We start from the raw sequence: 8,434 nt of genomic DNA, 5'->3' as shown, positions 1-8,434 counted from the left end.
ATGTGTTTTCCCATACAGCACACACATGCCAGCAGCTGAAGTGAGTTCACCCCTGTCTTTCCTACCTGGGAGAAACAGAAAAACACATTTCAAGAAAACTTTGGTGTTTTGAAGAAACTGAGGTCAAAAGACTCTTGTTTTCTTGGGGGTTTCTCACAAGCACTCAGAATTCCCCTTGAATGACTCCATTCCTGTGTTTCAACAGATTTTTATTTTAATGGTTGATCAATATAAGCATTTATATAATATTAATATAAGAATACATCAATGAGTCTAGAGATTTGAGGGAATGGTCTGAGGGGTTACAATATTAATTCTGCATGTATGAGGTGTATCTATGTGGCCTGTGAATATATGTGTTCCCGTGTCCTAGTTTGCTTTCTGTTTCTGTGATTAAACATCATGAACAAAAGCACCTTGGTGATGAAAAAGTTTATTTGGCTCACACTTCCATGTCGCAGTCCATCATTGTGGGAAGTCAGGGCAGGAACCCAAGTTGGAGCAGTGGCAGGAACCGTGGAGAAATGCTGCTTACAGGGTTTGCTACCGATGGCTTGCTCAGCCTGCTTTCCTATATATCTCAGGACTACCTGCCCAGAGGTCACACCACCTACTGTGGGAGAGGCCTTTCCAAATCAATTAATTATAGAAAATGTCCAACAGACTCACCTGGAGGCAATTTCTTCAGTTGGGATTCCTTCTTCCTTGGTGTCAAGTTGACAAAATTTAACCAGCGTATGTTATGCATGTATGTGTTTGAAGTGCTCTTGTGTAAGTGTGGACTGGAAAGCTCTACTGTCCATTAAATATAATGAGTTATCACCTAATGTTTTATGTGGTATACTCATTTGAAGTTCATCTATGAGGGGATAGACTGTAAAAGGTTTGATAGCTCTGCTGAATCTCATAATCCTTTAAATCAAAAGATAAAAAAGGATACAAACTGCAAATGCATGACACCGTGTGTGATGATTGATTCTTTATGTTTAAGGGGAACATTTTATGGGTTTTTAATTAAACAGTCCTGAAAACATCCATTTATAATTTCTGTATAGAAATACTAAAAGGAGTTTCTGATTTCACACTGGTTGGTAGATTAGGAAAATCCACATTTGAGATGATAAGTTTGTTTATAAGAGTTGTTTTGATTTAATGTATAATCAATAATAATTGTGCCTTTTTCATTAGCTAAAAATTACTAATTAGTGTTCATGTAGAAAAGGATCCTATGTGATAGAAAAAATTAGTGAATTTTGTACTTTATATAGGTTTATGTATATGTTTTGATGTACAAGAAGTACATTTTTAAATTTTATTTTTACTCATGTGTATGTGTGTATATCATATATGTTTGGGTGCCTGTGGAGGCCAGAGGAGTGTATTAGATACTTTGCATTTGGAGTTACAGGTGGCTGTGAGCTGCACCAAAAGGGTGTTGGTAACTGACCTTGGGTCCCCTGGGAAACCTCAAAGCCTCCCCTCAGTTACACCCTTTCTTCAGCAAGGCTATACATATCATCCTTCCCAAATAGTTCTACCAACTGGGGTTCTAACATATAAGCCTACAGGGGTCATTTTCATAATAATGGCACACACAATACATAAATGTATATGGGAACAAAATACTTACACACATGAAATAAATAAGTGTAAAAAGTATTTAAATTTACAAAACCCATAAACATTCTGGATGTGCTAGTGGGAACATATGGGAGCTGTTGCATTATAAAAATGGTGATTAGATGTGATCATATTTCTTTGCATAGGTGTCTAAAATTCCCAAGAATATAGTCTAAAAAATAAGAGCCCATGTACAGAAATAAATGAAGAATGTGGAAGTTCCATTTGTGTAACTATATAGAACAGTTGAACCATGATTTAAATCTTCACAAATGTGAGATACGTGACAAAAAGCAGTATTCATGTTTGAAGTATAATATATACATAGGGATAATCTGATTATTCTTTGGAAAACTGGCCACAAATTTGTGTCTAATAGCCACAAATTTACCTACAAATTTATTTAATAGGGCTGTGAAATTAATTCATAGTTTATTTTAATTTGTAAAGACAGATTTTTTTATGTTAATCACAAATGCTTTTATTCTTGAAAACCATTGATTTTCTTAATTTCATTATTCATGGTTTAATTCCATGTAAGAATTACAACATGTTTTGTATTATGTAATCTTCATCACCATTATTTTTTCTTGTTTTATAGAATTTTCTTGAGAACAGATTTATTAGCATTTTTAGATTAATTAATGTAAAATTAGGATTATTAGTGGTAGAACTGGTTGTGGGATTGTACTAAATTTTGGTGTACCTTCCATAGTTTTGATCTTTTTAACTTTTTACAGCAGGATATTAGAATTCTTTGAGTATTCTACACTAACAGCTCTTTGGTATCCTGAAACTTGCAGATCTTTGTATTCATTTGTGATTCATACTGTTCTGTCTTTTAATTGAACTTGTTATGGTTATATGAATAAATTATGAGACTGAAAGTATTGTTATTTTTAAAAATGTGAATGTTTTATTTCTGGTTTTAGATATTTTTATTGCTTCTTTCACAATTTTATGTAATATATTTTGGTCATAGTCACATCCCTCCCCCAACTTCTCTCACACATCACCTCCCCATCACCCAACCTCCTGTTTGGATTTTTGTTTGTTTACTCCTGGAATCCGATTTGTGCAGCTCAAATACCCTTGGGTATGGGGCTGGCCCTAGAGTGTGTTTAACCTACCAGAGAGCTGATTTTCTCTTTCCTGGCAGCTATTAGTTGCCAAAAGCTCTCTAAGTAGAGGTGAGAATTCATTCCTATCCACTCGCATTCCATGATGGTATTTTGCCTGACTTGAGCTTGTGAAAGTCTTATGTGTGTTCCCACAATACTTATGCATTTATATGTATGTAACATCTCTTATGTGACTGGAAAAACTGTTTCTGTATAGTCAACCATCACCTCTGTCTCTTACAATCTTTCCACCTTCTTCTCCAAGATGATCTATGAACTTGGGGAGAGTAGTGTGATAAAGATGCTTATAGGTTTCTCTAAAAATTAGTTATTTCAAATTGATTTTTATTGTTTTTAATTATGTAGGTTTGTATGTCTGCTTGTGGGTATGTAAACATAAGTGTAGCTAAAGTGTATAGTTTGCATAAATATTACAGAAGTGCACTATCATATTTGAGGCCTTCATATTCCCTCACTACTGACTCATTCCCTCATCCAGGGCAATTTCTAGTCCCAAAAGCTTCCTTCTTGGTATGATTTACAGATATGCCATTTATTTGTTATGGGAACTCCTTCAGCCAATAGTCTTTAAGATACTGGCCCAGTTTGGGCATGATCTCATATACTATGAATGCGGATGAAAAGCATGCATGTCTCTCTTTGCTGCTGGATTCAGTTCCAGTTCCCAGTGTATGCAGAGAACTGCAGATTGTTACCCTTACTGTGAGTTTATCCCCAAATAAATAAACCTTTGTTATACTCCATGCTGGGCTATTGTGGAAGTCTTTGATATGACAACAAACTAGTGAGTTATTTTGTCATATTTATGTAATAGTGAGGCTGCTTGTTTGTTCCTGGCTGCTTAGCCCCTAAATAATCACCCAGAAACCATATTACTTGCAATAATGTTTGGCCAATAGCTTAAGCATATTTCTGACTAACTCATATCTTAAATTAACCCATCTTCATTAATCAGTGTATCACCATGAGGCTGCAGCTTACTGGGCAAAGTTCTGGCGCAGGTCTCCGGTGGGGCTGCATGATGTCTCTTGACTCTGCTATTTTTCACCCAGCGTTCAGTTTAGTTTTCCCTACCTACCTCTGTTCTGCCCTGCTACAGGCTCAAGTCAAGCCAGCTTTTTTTATTCATTAATTGTAATCACAGCATACAGAGGAGAATCCCACATCATATGCATGTATGGTTCTACCTCTGCTTAAGATATTTTGTATATTGCTGCAATTTTAGGATATATTTATCATATTGCACTGTACATTTCTACCACTGATCAAGATACACATACATGTGTGTGTGTGTATATTCTGCACATTTGTTTAAAGATTGTTCAATATTTTAATATAAAGCCTTAGTCTTTAAGATATATAGGTATTAAGACTTGCAGGTCAATAGTCATCCATGTTTGTCATTCTTATAGTTAGACTAGTCAGGTTCTTTAGATGCATAGAGATTGTATTCCTCATGGATAGGTAATTTTTAACCACTTCAAAGAACTGTACAATATGGCATTTAAGTAACTTAGGATTCTGTTGATGTGAGACACAATTGCTCCTGGCAGTACTGATCTATTCCTGAGAGAATGTTGGGCACTGAAAACACTCCACTTGGAGTTTGTTTTCTTCTTGGCAAAACTGGCCTTTGGACAAAGAACTGCCCCTCCCTCAACTACTGACAAAGTGTATGGTGTCCAAACTGGACAAGCAGGATACAAGCAAAAAGACTGCCAAAACTTGCCAAGAAAGGGCAAGATGGTTTTGAAATTTTTCCTGCCTCTGAAAATGGTCTGTCAGATACTCTAGGCCTTAGCCAAAGTTGGTTGCCCCAGCTTTGCAAATGAGACTTTGGGTGATTGCACAGGTAGCCAAGTGTCTCTGTCATTTCTTGTACCTTTTGGAAATTGCTTGATTGCACTTCCTGTTTACTGAGGTAATATTATTTCCCTCCTCAGATCTTCGATGGGGTTGAAGAATAGACAGCCATAGTTACTTTCCTCTCATGACTTAGCCAAGAAATTTTTAATGTAAGATTTAGACTCCTTAGGATAGGATAGTTATTGTAACATTTAGCACATGTTTCTTGTTTGATGTTTGTTGAAATAGGAGCGGCAGGGCTGCGTCCCCGGCACCCGGCCGCCCGCATGGCTAGCTTATGCCCAAAATAATTACACGGAAACTGTATTCTTTCAAACACTGCCTGGCCCGGCTAGTTCCAGTTTCTTATTGGCTAGCTCTTACATATTGTTCTAACCCATTTCTAATATTCTGCGTAGCCCACGAGCTGGCTTACCAGGGAGGATCTTAACCTGCATCTGTCTGGCGTGGGAGCATCATGGCAACTCTCTCTCAGCTTCTTTTTCCCACAATTCTCTTCTGTTTTCTCCACCCACCTAAGGGTTGGCCTATCAAATGCAAATGGGCCTAGGCAGTTTCTTTATTAATAAGAAATCACTCCCACATCAGATGTTGTTCATTCTGGTTGTAATTCTAATTTTTATGTATGTTTTGCCTCTTCTTTTTCCTTGACAATACTTGATATTTGTTTTTATTGTATATAGTTTTGTACTAGGGTTAGAACGCTCTTATTTAGACAAAAGGAAAAGGTATTGTGGGAACTTCTTCAGCCAATAATAGCCTTTAAGATACCAACCCATTTGGGACATGGTCTCCCAATGCAGAAGAATAAATGCAGAAGAAAAACTTGTGCAGCTCTCTTTTTTTTTGCTGGATATGGTTCCAATTCCCAGTGCAAGCAGATGACTATGGGTTTATCCCAAAATAAATAAACCTTTGTTATACTCCATTCCAGGCTATTGTGGAAGTTTGGTAAGACAACATTTAATCCCCCATGTTTTGGTTTTGCTCTATCTTTTATATGTTTAGGAATGAATACTTACCATTGATTATAGTTTCCTATTGTATTCAGTAAAGTAGCATGCTGTAGAAACTTATGACCTGTGAGTGATAAGATGCATCATGGAGCCCTGGTATGTAGCAGAGCTAGATCATCTAGGTTTGTGTAAACCCATGCTGTTGTTTTCACAATGATCAAAGTGGCAGATACAATAGTTAAATGATTCATGTATCATATTTTTAAAATTCACTCATCCAACTTTCAACATCAGGGTTGCTACTGTATTTTCTTTCAATTTGACTGAGTATTCTCAAGGAATTAACTGAGAAAATAAATGATGCCATGTTTGTTGTCTCAATGAATTACTTTGTCATTGGGCTTTCTTAATCAAGCTTCAGAGAGCCTACTCAAATAAGGACATTTTATCTGCTTTATTCCTGAAAATCGACATCATAAATGTGACAATGTGTTGTATTTTTTTTTGTTTGATTTTCGAGACAGGATTTCTCTGTAGCTTTTGGTTCCTGTCCTGGAACTGGCTTTTGTAGACCAGGCTGGCCTTGAACTCATAGAGATCCGCCTGCCTCTGCCTCCCGAGTGCTGGGATTAAAGGCGTGCGCCACCACAGCATGCTAACTTTTAATGTCCATTTATCTTGGCTGATTCTGTCTCCTCTAAACAAAAGTATATTAAATAAAAGGAAAGTGGGGATTCACCCATTAAATAAGAAATACAACTTAATTTACATTAAAGGAAGCTTCTTTTAAGTGAAGGGGAGAAAGGAAAACTATTCCCTTCTCCCAATAAAAGATGTACATTGAGTTGATATAGTCATTATACTGAATATGCGTGGCATCACAAATGAGGTTCAAGTAAACCATACAAAAAGGTAAAAATGTGGTTAGGTCTAAGCATTTAGTTTTATATGAACATTAGCTTTGCTAACATTTATTTTTACAAAAGCTCATATCAATTTAGGATTGTCAATTCACTCGCTTTGGATGTTAACTTCATATTGTATATAATTATACATATTACTTAGTCTAAAGGGGAATATTTCTCTGATTCATTTCTAAACTCCCAGATGCTTACACATATGCTTTCAACAATTTCAAATGAACTGCTTTTGTTAGGCTGAAGGTTCAGATGATTTTAGTTATTCAAGATTCTCATTATTGCTGGACAAGGTGGTTCACTCCCAATGGCAGGAAGAACAGGAGGATCGATCAAAAGTTCACAGGGAGCCTTAAATACATTTTGAATTCCAGGCCAGTTTGTGCTTTGTGAAATTATATTTCAAAAAGCTTATTATTTCTATCTATATTCTATGTCTCAGAATTCCATTCTTTCCTTGTTTGGATGCAGATACATAGATGTATAACCCTTTGAACACTGTTCAAGTCTCCATGCAGCTTGGCAGATCCCTAAATAAAATCTTGTTTTGAAATTGAGCAGGCTTCATTTAACTAGAGATGAGGGTCACCTTTACCCAGTGGTTAGGGTAGATGGCAAAACAGGCATTTCCCTTGGACTAAAAGCATATGCTAAGGATCAAGCTTGAGACAAACGTATAGCCTGCATTGATATTCACATAGTCTGAAAGCAATTTGAGGAAGCCAACTAAGCTCATTCTTTTCTACAGCCCAAATATCATTTGATAACCTATTCAAAGGGCACAGATGTCTCAGTTCAGTGTATGCCAAAAGATAGATGACATTTCTAAAGGGATCAGATTTACCTCCAAGAGAATAACAAGGCATTCCCTAATATGAAAAAAAAACTGATGCTCTTATTTTCAAATATAAGCAATCTGTAAGTTTACTATTTCTCAGTGTGATGTAACACAACATGGTCACATTAGAAACTGTCAATCTGGGTCTCATTAATATGGCACCCACAACCTACCCTCAGAACAAAGATTTAAACTGCATATACTTGATCTCCTAATTCACAGCAATGAGTAGAGTAATTAAAATGTATTAGAACCAGCATACCGAGATAACTTACTGGGGATCCTGAAGGGGGCAATAAGTTGGAGCCAGAGGGACACAGTATATAGTATAAATATAATGCATTTTCCTAGGATATAGAATCTACATATTGTATGGTGTGTTGTGTCCTAACAAACTTCTAAAAGCTAGGTGAAAAATATGGGCACTGACACATTGTGTGTATATGAAGAATATTGGTAAATTTTAGACAAGATCCAAAGATGATTTCGTTACATAGGAAGCATAAACAATTGGGAAGGTTTTCTTTTAAAACAATACAAAATCAATCATGAAAGTGGGCATTTATTTAGAATGACAGTTCATAACAAGAATTAAATGATGACAATGAGCAAAAGTTTCAAACAAATTGTGTGTGCATATATATGCATGTACATATATTAATTTACGCAAACCACCACCGTGTTGCTATACAACTAAATTAACCTCTAAGGTGAAAGATATCATGGTTTCATTATAAATCAAATACCAAAACTTTGCAAATTGTACATAAACATATAGCCATGTGAAATGAACACAGAAGAGCCCAAGAGGGAAAGTTGTCTCACTCTATGAGGTAAAAATGTAGACAGGTTTGTGTCTACACCCTCAATACATCTTTTCACATCCAGCTTTTTTTTTAATATACTAGCTTTTCTAAGACTTATAAAAAATCTTGTTTCAAGTTACGAGAACATCTGATTTTGTATACATAACCATATACAGAACAACTGCCACATGTAGCAAGTAAAGAACTTTTGCTGTAACATTTTTTCCAGATTTCCAGATTCTGGTCCATCTAGTAGGTTGGAATGATTTACCAGTTGGCATTTATGTTA

This window comes from Alexandromys fortis, unplaced genomic scaffold, assembly GCF_014885135.2.
Source record: "Alexandromys fortis isolate MF-2015 unplaced genomic scaffold, M_Fortis_MF-2015_v1.1 scaffold_205, whole genome shotgun sequence".
Classification (NCBI taxonomy): Eukaryota; Metazoa; Chordata; class Mammalia; order Rodentia; family Cricetidae; genus Alexandromys; species Alexandromys fortis.
This window is presented reverse-complemented; position numbering follows the sequence as displayed.